Consider the following 11,823-nt stretch of genomic DNA (forward strand, 5'->3'; position numbering starts at 1 on the left):
GTCTCTTGGAAAGTTCCCCTAGATCTCTCCTCACTTGGGTGATTTCCATGCAGGAGATACTTTGCAAGGGACTCACCTGCTCCTTTCCTAGACTCCCCCCGCCCCATCTCTCCTACAAAGGGATAATGGTGAAAAAGGCCAAAGTCCTTGAAGATTGGAAGAAAGAAGTGTGTGCATAAACCTATGGGTGTTGTCTGAAAAGCCATGACAAGGAGAGATGCACCTGTCCACCATCTGACATGATAATTAGCACTGCTAATATGATTCATAGCTGTATGTATACCATTGCACTTTAAAAAATGTTATAATACTTTGTAAAATATAATAATTAGTTTGATTGTAATATTGACATTGTCCTTATTAATTTATAAAAAATCAGTGATTCTAGAATAAGCAGATCCGGAACCAAAGGAGTTCCGAAAGAAGGAAATGGTCTCCTAGGAAATAAGCCTAGCTAGGAAAGGTTTGCTGAGAATCAATTTATGTTTGAATAGCTCAATCCCACTGGATGTCTTGATTTGATAGCTCATGCTTAGTAGCTCATTCCAATTCTGATTTGGACGTTTGCACACACACAGAGACCTAGTAGGAAAAATGGGGTATCAGGATAAGCATCAGAGAGGAAAAACATACCATTCCTAGGAAACTATAAAGAAATCTTATTTGAGACTCCACAATCTCCTGGTTCTTTATGAAGGTGTGATCTTTGTAATCAAATCGATTGCCAAAGATTACTGCACAGATCACATTAGAAACAGCACTTGCACAACTTCTTCTTGGGTCAAAAGGATGCCCTGCAACAAAGGCCAGAGAAATTTATGAGTGCGATCAGTGAATGTGAATCTTCCCTTCCATGATTCTCACTACAAAATTGCAACAAAAAAGTTGTTCAGGCCAAAGACGTTGGGATGATTATTTTTGCCCTCTTATCTAAAAATGTAATATGATTTTCCTGGTTGATGAACTTGCTTGATGTGTGATATAACACATGTGTTAGCTTAGATAATGCATCCAGCATAACAGTTCACTACTTTTGAGCAAACTTGTAATTTTATGAATTTATAACTACCCCATTAATGCTTCCTAGGGTTTTGTATCTCTTAGTTCATACAACCACGTTAAAATGTTGTAGTTCTGAGCAAGCTTGTAATTTTATGAAGCCAAATACTGATACTGGATAGAAAAGAGGGAGGAAAAGCTCAAAAGCTTCATTTGTGTACTTTTCCTTTTGCTTCTGAACAATATTGCAAAAACAAAAGAAAGAGGGGCACTCACTCCCTATCTTTTAATTTATTTTGTGCACTTAAGTGTAGATGATTTGAGATTCAGTGTAGAATCCAGTTTTCCTGTAGCTTCACATAATACAAAAATCCTTTCCAGATTCTTTTTTTTAACCTTTTGTGGTAGCCATTTCCTCCACCAGACAATGGGCTTCCTCCTGCATCCCCTCAGACATTCTTATCTTCCCCATTCCAAAATCTCGCAAGGTGGACAGTGTGAACTGTCGCATCGCCTTCCATTTCTTCTTATCAGTATCGGCCATAACTGAAACCAAAGACACAGGAAACAGATCACAATGTGATATCAGTTCTCAAATTTTGCAGAACGGAAAAAAAAAACCCCTGCTTCCCCGAAAATGATACCACCCCCATCCCCTGGATAATAAGCCCAATTGCGCTTTTGAGCGCATGGGCTAAAATAAGGCCTCCCCTGGAAATAACCCCTCCCCAAAAATATTGCAACACAGCAGCAGCCATGAGGTGACCACGCTCGCTATCTCCTGCACCTCAAACATAATAAGATATCCCGAAAAAGAAGGCCAAGTGCTTATTTCGGGGGTCACAATAAAATAAGACCTTGTCTCATTTTCTGGGAAACACGGTATGCATTGCACATTTTCTCCTCTCCACCTTTAAAGTACATAATCCTTCATGCTTGAATTATTGGTTAGTTGAACTGCACAATTTTGATCTTTCCATTTCTGATTTTTGCTGTATTAAAAGAACAACGAGTGAAGTTGTGGAAGGAATGTCACAGGTTTCTGTAAGTGCGGTATGGTATAGGAAAAAATCCCTACACCATCCCTTCTTCCGGCCCTATGAGTCCCACTCCGAGGCCAGATGGCGCGAGTAATCAGGACCCTGGTCTCCGCTGTTGTCGCTAAATGCCAGGTCTGTAGTTCACAAGGCTCCCCTCGTCCGGGACTTAATTTTAGATGAGGGGGCAGACCTGGCATGTATTACTGAAACCTGGCTGGGCCCGGAGGGAGGAGTCCCCCTCGTAGAGATGTGCCCAGAAGGATTTCAGGTGCTTCATCAGCCGAGAGCTCAGGGAAGGGGTGGGGGTGTGGCTATTGTTATTCGGGAGTCTTTAGCACCTCGTAGGATCCCTGCTCCGGAGCTTGTCGGGTGTGAGTCCCTGCTGGTAAAGTTGGACCTCAAGGGTCAAGTGGGTTTGCTGCTAACGTACCTGCCTCCCAACTGCGTTGCAGCAGCCCTCCCCTCGCTCCTCGAGTCAGTAGCCGAGCTAGCAATTGAGTTCCCCAGGCTCATGGTTCTGGGGGACTTTAATTGCCTTCGCTCGGTGAACACTCTGATGGAGCGCAGGAGTTCATGGCTTCCATGACAGCCATGGGCTTGACCCAGGTAATTCGGGGCCCAACCCATTCAGCGGGTCACATGCTCGACCTCGTATTCCTCTCGGAGCAGTGGACTTGTGACCTTGGTCTGAGGGGTAATGAGATCGTACCCCTGTTGTGGTCAGACCACTGCCTACTGAGGCTTGACTTCCGGAGGCCAAACCCTCACTGTAGGGAGGAGGAACCGACCAGGTGGTTCCGCCCCAGGCGACTTATGGACCCTCTGAGGTTCCAGATGGAGCTTGGGGTTATCCCTGATACTCTCGCCCACAGTTCGGCGGAGACTCTGGTTGCTGCCTGGTACTCGACGGCATCGGAGTCTCTTGACCGGATTGCGCCACTATGGCCCCTCCGGGTCGGCGGATCCCGGAGACCTCCTTGGTTCACCGAGGAGCTCCGGGAGAAGAAGCGCCGGAGGAGACGCCTAGAGCACTTGTGGAGGTCCGATAAGTCCGAATCGAACCGAGCACTTCTGACAACATGCACCAAGGATTACATCAGAGCATTGAGGGCAGCCAAAAGAACACACATCGCTACCTTGGTTGCGTCCGCTGAGTCCCGCCCAGCCGCCCTGTTTAGGATTACCCGCTCCCTCCTAAATAGGAGGGATGTGAGGGACCCCCTACAGGGTAAGGCTGAGGACTATGCCCAGTTCTTAGCGGACAAAGTTGCTCGGTTTCGGTCGGACTTGGACTCCACCTCTGCAGATCCAGCCGAGACACAGGGTGATAGCTTGGCAGACCATCTCTGGGTTGAGTTTCAGGATGTTACCTCTGGGGATGTGGACAAGGCCATACGAGCTGTGAGCGCCTCCACCTGTATACTGGACCCGTGTCCCTCCTGGCTGGTTGCCAACAGCAGTGAGGTGACACTCAGCTGGATCCAGGCGGTCGTGACCGCCTCCCTTTGGGAGGGGCACTTCCCCGCCGTACTTAAAATGGCGGTGGTGAGACCCCTCCTGAAGAAACTATCCTTGGATCCAGCCGTTTTAAACAATTATCGTCCTGTCTCCAACCTCCCCTTTGTTGGGAAGGTTGTTGAGAAGGTGGTGGCCTTCCAGCTCCAACGGTCCCTTGGAGGAAGCTAGTTACCTTGACCCCTTCCAGTCTGGCTTCAGACCTGGTTACAGCACAGAGACCGCTTTGGTCGCATTGACCGATGATCTCTGGAGAGCCAGAGATGGAGGCCATGCGTCCATCCTGGTTCTCCTTGACCTCTCAGTGGCTTTCGATACCATCGACCATGGTATCCTTCTGCGACGACTGCGGGAGGTGGGGGTGGGAGGCACTGTTTTGCAGTGGTTCTCCTCCTACCTCTAGGACAGGTCACAGTCGGTGTTGGTCGGGGGGCAGAGATCGTCCCTGAGGCCCCTAACATATGGGGTGCCACAGGGTTCGGTCTTATCCCCCCTACTATTCAACATATACATGAAACCGCTGGGCGAGATCATTCGGAGGCACGGGATAAGATACCACCAATATGCGGACGATACTCAATTGTATCTGTCCGCCCCGTGCCAACTCAATGAAGCGGTGGACGTGATGAACCGGGGCCTTGAGGCCGTTAGGAACTGGATGAGTGTTAACAAACTGGTACTCAACCCAGACAAGACCGAGTGGCTGTTGTGTTTTCCTCCCAACAATTTGGCCAGTGTTCCATCGCTCAGGCTGGGGGGTCAAATTTTACACCCCTCAGATAGGGTTCGTAACTTAGGAGTCCTCCTGGACCCACAGCTGACTTTCGACCATCATTTGTCAGCTGTGACCAGGGGGGCATTTGCCCAGGTTCGCCTGGTCCGCCAGTTACGACCCTACCTGAACCGGGAGGCCCTCGCAACAGTCACTCGAGCCCTTGTGATCTCTAGGCTGGAATACTGCAATGTGCTCTACATGGGGCTGCCCTTGAAGTGCATCCGGCGACTGCAGTTAGTTCAGAATGCAGCTGCGCGAGTGATAGTGGGCGCACCGTGGTTCGCCCACATAACACCCATCCTCCGCGAACTGCACTGGCTACCTGTTGATCTCCGGGTGCGCTTCAGGGTACTAATGACCACCTATAAGCTCTCCATGGTAGTGGATCTGACTACTTGAGAGACCGCCTCCTGCCGATTACCTCCCTCAGACCAATTAGATCGCACAGATTGGGCCTCCTCCGAATTCCATCCGCCAGTCAATGTCGACTGGCGACTACGCGGAGGAGAGCCTTTTCTGTAGCAGCTCCGACCCTGTGGAACGACCTCCCCATTGAGATTCGCACCCTCCCCACCGTACAGACCTTCCGCACAGCCCTCAAGAACTGGCTATCCCGTCAGGCCTGGGGATAAGTTCCTAATTCGCCCCACCCGAGTGTTGAATGTTGAATGCAAGTTGTGTTTTTATTGTCTTATTTTATTCACCTACTGTTTTTGTTTTTGTATTTGCACCCCCCCCCCTTTTTGATTGTAAGCCGCCCTGAGTCCCCTCAGGGAAAAGGGCGGCCTATAAATTCCAATAAAATACTAAATACTAAAAAATGGAGAGAATTGTGAGATTCAATTTTCAGTGAACCAAAAAAAAAAAAAATGGAGTTGCTTCAGTTCAGGTATTTTTGTGCAATATAGTTGTACCCAATAAAAAGAACACGGTTTCAAGCTTTGACTGCTAGGGTATGAACCAACAAGTCACTGCCAAATATTAGCAGCCTCATAGATCTTTTCCACAGCAATCTGGCCCCAACATAGTATTTGCCACCATTCTAACTGAGTCCAACGTCTTCTTCCTTTCATCTTTCCCATCATTACAACCCTCGCTAGAGAGTTAGGCCTTTGCACAAGCTGTCTGAAATATGAGAAATTGGTCATTTGCTCTTCCAAGTGTCTTTTTTGAAAAGTGTTTTGTGAGGACCAGTTTAAGGGGAGATTATATTTTCTTGCAAGTAAACAACAACCTGGGACGACTTCAGGAGAGGAAGTAAAATGGTGGAAAAACCATTATCAAAATCAACATATTTACAAAACCTGAGGCTTGCTAGGCCTCGCCATGCTCTATTTTGGGCCTACCAGGTCTGCTTGAAGCCTGCTGGGAGCCAAACTGAGGCTCGTGAGGATCCTGGAAGGGGTGAGAATGTCTCAGGTGGGGCTAGTGAGAGTTACCTGTAGGCCGGCGGAGAAGGCAACTCAGTTGGACCACAGGGAATGTACCACGTGGCCAGATTAGGCAGGGAAGCCACCCAGAGGGTGAGGAGTGACTGGGCGGGGCAGGGGGCATGGCATCTGCACTTAAAATGGTCTGTGCATGTGCACAACATTAAAAGGGGGGGGAATTACATTTTTCAATGAAGATTGTTCTGCGCATGTGCAGAACAGAAAATCAAGATGGCACCACAGAGGATAGAACCGGTATGGTCACGTGTCTGCCAGAATTACTATCTTTCAGCCAAACCGGACCAAATAAGTAGGAACTCACCTCTGTATTAGCCTCAAAGTAATAAAATGCACCAGTTCTGTTTTTACCAGTTATATGAAATGTTCTATTTTACAGAGTTAAAACTAACCCTGATAATCCAATCTAGTCCTTCTTTAGCTGACTAAAAATCTTTGTGAAATCTAAGAAACATACCCAAAACACATAAATAACTCAAATGTCTATATACTAATTCTCAAAGTTTATGGAAGAAATAGGATGAACTTGAAATATTAGATAGATATGATATAGTTGCCATCACTGAAATTTGGTGGGGTGAAACTCATGACTGGAATGTACTGATAGAAGGATGCAAACTATTCAAAAGAAACAGACCTAACAAAAGAAGTATAGCTGCATTATATATCAAAGATCCCTACATCTCTACAGAAATACACAAACCAAGGATGAAAACCTCCTAGAATCCATATGGGTTAATGTAAAAAAAAAAAAGAAAAAAGAATGACATTGCTATAGACGTATCCTACAGGCCAACCAACCACTTTGTTAATCAATTAACAAATGTTAGCATACCACAGTAGCAATTGGAGACTTTAACTAACTTGATATCAACTGACAAAAAAACTCTGCAGCAAGTTGGAGATTGAACAGATTCCTAACCAAAGTTAGCTGACAACTTTGATATCCGAAAGGTAGAGGAGGGACCTAGAGGAAAAATAAAATGTGGACCTAGATTGTTTTGGCCAATATGCTGACTGATTCAGCCCATTCGGACCGGTTCAGGTGAACCGGTTGCTAATTTTTGTGCAGTTTGGAGAAATAGCTAATCATACCACTGGCTGCCACCCCTCAGTCCACCTGCCCCATCCTGCTCATCCCAGGCACTCCTTATCTTGCCTCATCCACCTTGGTTGCAGCATAGAACTCCTGCTCTCTTTCTCCCTTACTTCTAGCTCCCTTGAGTCAACCACGTTGCCCTTTGAGGCTCAGCTCACTTGCCTGCCTTTGCCCCAGCCCACCATACAACCCAGCTCCCTGCCAAGCCTTCCTTCATGATTCTTCCCTTCCTCCCACCCAGACCAGCTACTTGCCTGCCTCATGAGCCTTCCTTCACCTCTCACTTGGCCTGAGAAGGTAAGGCCAATTGCAGGGGAGGGAGACAGGTAGCTCCGAGCCTGCTGCACTTGGCCGAAGTGCTGCCTGGGGTGGGGGACACATTGAGGATTGGCCATACTTTGGGCCCAGCTCTCCCAACCTGATAAGGCAGGTGTGTGGGCAAGGGCAATCTGGTAAAGAGGTGATGTGAGTGGTGGAACCTCGCAGCCACTGACCACTCCCATCTGCTGGCAGCCACAGCAGACGAGGCGCAGCAGCATGGAGAGTCTGGGTGGAGGCAAGATGCATGGTGGGGAAGGGGACAAGTGGTGGTGGCTCAGTCTGGCTCACTTTTCTCTCTGCCACCAGATATGGAAGTAAGGGCAGGACAGGCGAGGATCAGGGTTGAGGACATCTGGGAAAGCCGAACCGCTGCCCAGCCCAGAGCTGCTAGGCAGGTTGGGAGAGACAGTGGCTGGGGGCATGCGTGGCCAGCCTCTCTTTGTGACATGGGCCAGGGACAGTAATTTCTTCAAGGGGGACTGGCCAGGAGCATCCGGTGAGCTCGACCTAGGCTGGCTGGCTTGCACAGTGCTCCTCCTGCCTTCCTCTCTGCAATGAAGCCCTGGTGAGAAGAAGTGGCCCAACACATGCCTTCCTTCCCTCCTCCGAAGCTGAGCACCAGGGCCTTTGCATTGCTGGCCTGCTGAGTCGGTGGTTTCCTGCTCCTGCTCCTGCTCCCAGAGCCACTCTGCAGCTCCAGGAGGTCACCATGGTACTGCTTCAACTGCCGGGAGAGTTGAGCCCACAACCTCAGCAAGCCAGCAGCAGAAAGGGTCTGGCACCTTAGTGATGACCTATCTAGACATCCACAATGTGGTCATTGAAGTATTCCCTGAAGGAATGAGGCAGGAGGCTTTAGCCAATAAGGCACGACCTGGCTGTTGCTGGCTGTCAGTCGTAGCGATGAGGACTAAACAGTTATGACCGCCAAGTGAGCAAGCATTTGCATCTTCTTGGTGGGTGGGTGGGCCTCGAGTTCAAGGCTCGGAAGGAGGGAGTGTCTTCTCGGGGAAAACCGGTGACCCTCTGCCTTCCCTGTCTTCTCTGCCATCCTTCTCTTGGGTGTTATGGCCTTTGCTCTTTGAACATGCCTTTCTTTGCCGTTTCCCAGGCAAAGATTGGAGATGCATATAACCAGGCGCCTCTTCTCTTTGGGATCCTTACAGAGGACTCCAGTTTGGTGATTTAATGAGAAATATTTTCATTTCTAAGTTGGAGGTCATTGTATAATATGTGAGCATTTGCTTCTCCAAATAGCTTTATTTGTTATGTATCATAATGTATGTTTAAATGTGGTAATAATGTTAGGGCATGTACATGGAGCAGGTCCAGGGGGAAGCTGCCCCTTTCTCTTGTACAATTGAAAAGATACAAAAAGGGGGAAAATTATAGAGAGAAGAAGCAGAACTCCTGCCCATGTCAGATCCATCTTCTTCTGAGTTTTTTTCCTCTTCAAGTATCCCAGAAGCTGTTTAAATGAGACACGGTTGAAAGAAGAAGGCCAACTGAAGCCACTATCTAATCTTACCATACTTCCTCTAACTTTTTTTAAACAATGTTTTCTTTTATTTCTATCACTACAGGGCAATTATTTATCAACATTCCTAACTTTAGACTGTAAAGACAAATAAATTACAGATTCTATACATTTTGGGGGGGAAGCATGGTGAGCATAAAAGTGGAGTTCACAAAACAGACATTTGCCTTTTATGTAACTATCCAAGGTGAGGATCTGAAGATAATTGTTGGCCACTGGCAGTGTAAAAAAAAAATTCAGAAAGACTTTGAACTCAAAAATTAAACAATGATGTTATGCCATTTAGGATTTAAAGCTCATTCAAAACTTACTTTAAATCTCTTATTGGGAGGCAGATTACTGATTTCAGAATGGTTGGAAATGGGGAATTCACTCATTGAAGCCATAAATGTGCATAAAGTATTTGTATGTATGTGGAGGTGAGACTTAACTTGTGAACTTCAAAGAGTTGATGACCCATGCAGCCCCACAAATTACAGGATATGAAAGAGCAATTCATTAACATTTATTTATTGATTTTCTTATCAAATTTATGTGACTGCTTATCTCACAAGAAGTGATTCTACGTTGTGTATAGCAGGGGTCCTCAACCCCCAGTCCATGGACCAACACAGGGCTGCGGCATGCCAGAAACCAGGCCACACAAACAGGCAAAGCCACATCCGCAGAGTTTAGGCAGCACACAAAACCACACTCCCTCCGATCCATGGAGAAACCACTCTCTACAGAACCAGTCCCTGATGCCCAAAGGTTGGGGGCTGCTCACGTATTGCAAAGAAAGTATAAAAATAACATGCTGAAACCAATCATATTCACATACGCAAACACAGATTCACACATACACAATTCAATTAGCAGAAGAGCAGCCTCAAAAAGTGACCAGTCCTTTCACGACAAAACCAGGTGTTGAGGGATTTCTGGAAAATAAGGAGGGATAGAGCTGAGCTGACTGAGCTGATGGAGGAGAATGTTCCATAAGGAGAAAGCCTGCTTCCTTGGATCACCATGTACAGTTCCCTGAGAGATGGAAAACCTCCCCCCCCCCCAAGCACCCTTCTCTTGCCTGATCTGATGAATGAGCAGATCAGTGGTGGGATTCAATTTGTTTTTACTACTGGTTCTGTTAGCGTGGCTTAAGGGGTGTGGCATGGCTTGGCGTGTCTTGGTGGGTGTGGCTGGAAGGATACTGTAAAATCTCCATTCTGTCCCCACTCCAGGAGAAGGTTACTGCAAAATCCCCATTTCCTCCCAATCAGCTGGGACTCGGGAGGCAGAGAATAGATGAGGGTGGGGCCAGTCAGAGGTGATATTTATTGGTTCTCCGAACTACTCAAAATTTCCGCTACTGGTTCTCCAGAACTTATCAGAACCTCCTGAATACCAACTCTAGTGAAGATGTAACTGGGAAGAGGCAGTCCTTCAGATAACACAAATAACTTTTGAATTCTGTGAGTCTTAAGATTTTTCCTGTCACCAGCTTGTTAAGGTATTGAATTCAGTACTGTGAACCTTTTACCGGTGGGTAGGCCTGCTTTTATCTATTTTAGCAGGAGAAAAAAAAAACCTCAGCCCAATTATCCACAGCACCTATAATTCAGCAAGAAGGATTTCCTTAGAATTAAGATCTTATATTAGGATCACATATGCATTTTTGGAAAATATATCTAAAATAATTGCTTCATCTAATTCTTCAAATAATGTGCATACCTCCAGCTACTTTCTTGATTAGTCCATGTCCTGAATTCTAGACAATCTGCAAATTAAAATGTTTCTTGCATTTGCCTTGTTCTACTCTTTATGAAGATTGAATTGTGTTTCACTGTCACTAGTGGGGTCATCATGAAAAGATAGTTCATGCAGGAAGAATTCCCCTGAAATGTGACTGGGTGGACTTTGGAAATCCCTTCAAGGTTAGTTAAATTTTAATGTTTATAAAACAGAAGAACCCAACATGAACTGAGTCTTTTACTTTGAAACATATTCTGTCCTGTCTCCATAATTTTTCTATTTGTTTAACACCCATTTCAAAAACTGTATTTTCCTGGCTTTATGTAGCTTATTCTTAAGCTACTCTCTATTTAGTGCCTACTTTGGTCCAGCCAATTCAAATACTCCAATTCTCCATCATGGTCATTATGAGGAAGAAATTGACCTTCTTTTAGAAATCAGAGATGATCTTTCTGTTTGTTTTATGAATAATTTTCTCTTGTGGATGTTATGAGTCGTATGCCAAGAGTTACATAATTAGATCAGTAAAAGTATTTGGCCCTTAGGAAGATGCCTAATTGTATTAGGAGGAGGAATTGTACCTCCAATACATTCATTGTTTGGATATGGCCAGCTTTAGTGATGGTAAAAAAAGACTTGCTTATGCAATAACTCATTTAGCAGAACAGCACATTCCCTAATTTATTTCAGAAGGATCAGATCAACAAATGTAATAGTGCTTGGCAGTTTCAGTCAGTTCAAAATATTGAAAGAATATTCTGAAAGGTCTAAGACTTCAAAATTAGCTGATATTTATGGTACTTATTGAAATTTGATAGCAGACAAACTCAGCAGAAAATTTGCTGTTCAGTACTACAAGACACTCTGGATCAATGAAGTAAAGCTCTTTTCTTTGATTATTCTCATTTGTTGCACTGTAATCTGAATGCTTCCAGAGAAAATGAGGTAGAAATCAGGATAAGGAGACATGACATAATCTGATGTCTTTCTCTTTTTCTCCAATTCTCACTTGTGGAGTGTTGTGCCATTTTCCTATTTGAATCGCTTTCTCTCAGAATCTGGAATGATAGTTCTGCATTGCATTTCTTTTTCTACAAGAATTTTGGTTAGCAGCTCTGTTTTCCCTTCTAGATTTTTATTGAGTTTATTTAATCAATATCTTTTTCATTTTGGAATGATGATTCTTCAAGATTCCTAACAGAAACTTCTTTTTCCATTTCCTGGATATTGAATTTACTTCTGAAAAATGCAGATCAAATTTTTCACATATTTATAATCAGACATATTTTTAAAATCATCCTTCCAGATTTTGCTGTAGTTTTGCAAAATGTTAGAAGAACACCAGAAGATTAGGTTTAACA

General features: G+C 45.3%; 1 long non-coding RNA gene across 1 annotated transcript; it reads right to left on the bottom strand.

The window, feature by feature from the left end:
- Nucleotides 1-283: 283 nt before the first annotated feature.
- LOC116503690 lies at nt 284-1,614 on the bottom strand. The gene is made up of 2 exons (XR_004254732.1): nt 1,396-1,614; nt 284-794 (listed from the first exon to the last, which is right to left on the bottom strand). It is a non-coding gene; the product is annotated as an uncharacterized LOC116503690 (long non-coding RNA).
- Between the last annotated feature and the right edge of the window lie 10,209 nt (nt 1,615-11,823).

The sequence above is a fragment of the Thamnophis elegans genome, chromosome 2, assembly GCF_009769535.1.
Source record: "Thamnophis elegans isolate rThaEle1 chromosome 2, rThaEle1.pri, whole genome shotgun sequence".
In the NCBI taxonomy this organism is placed as follows: Eukaryota; Metazoa; Chordata; class Lepidosauria; order Squamata; family Colubridae; genus Thamnophis; species Thamnophis elegans.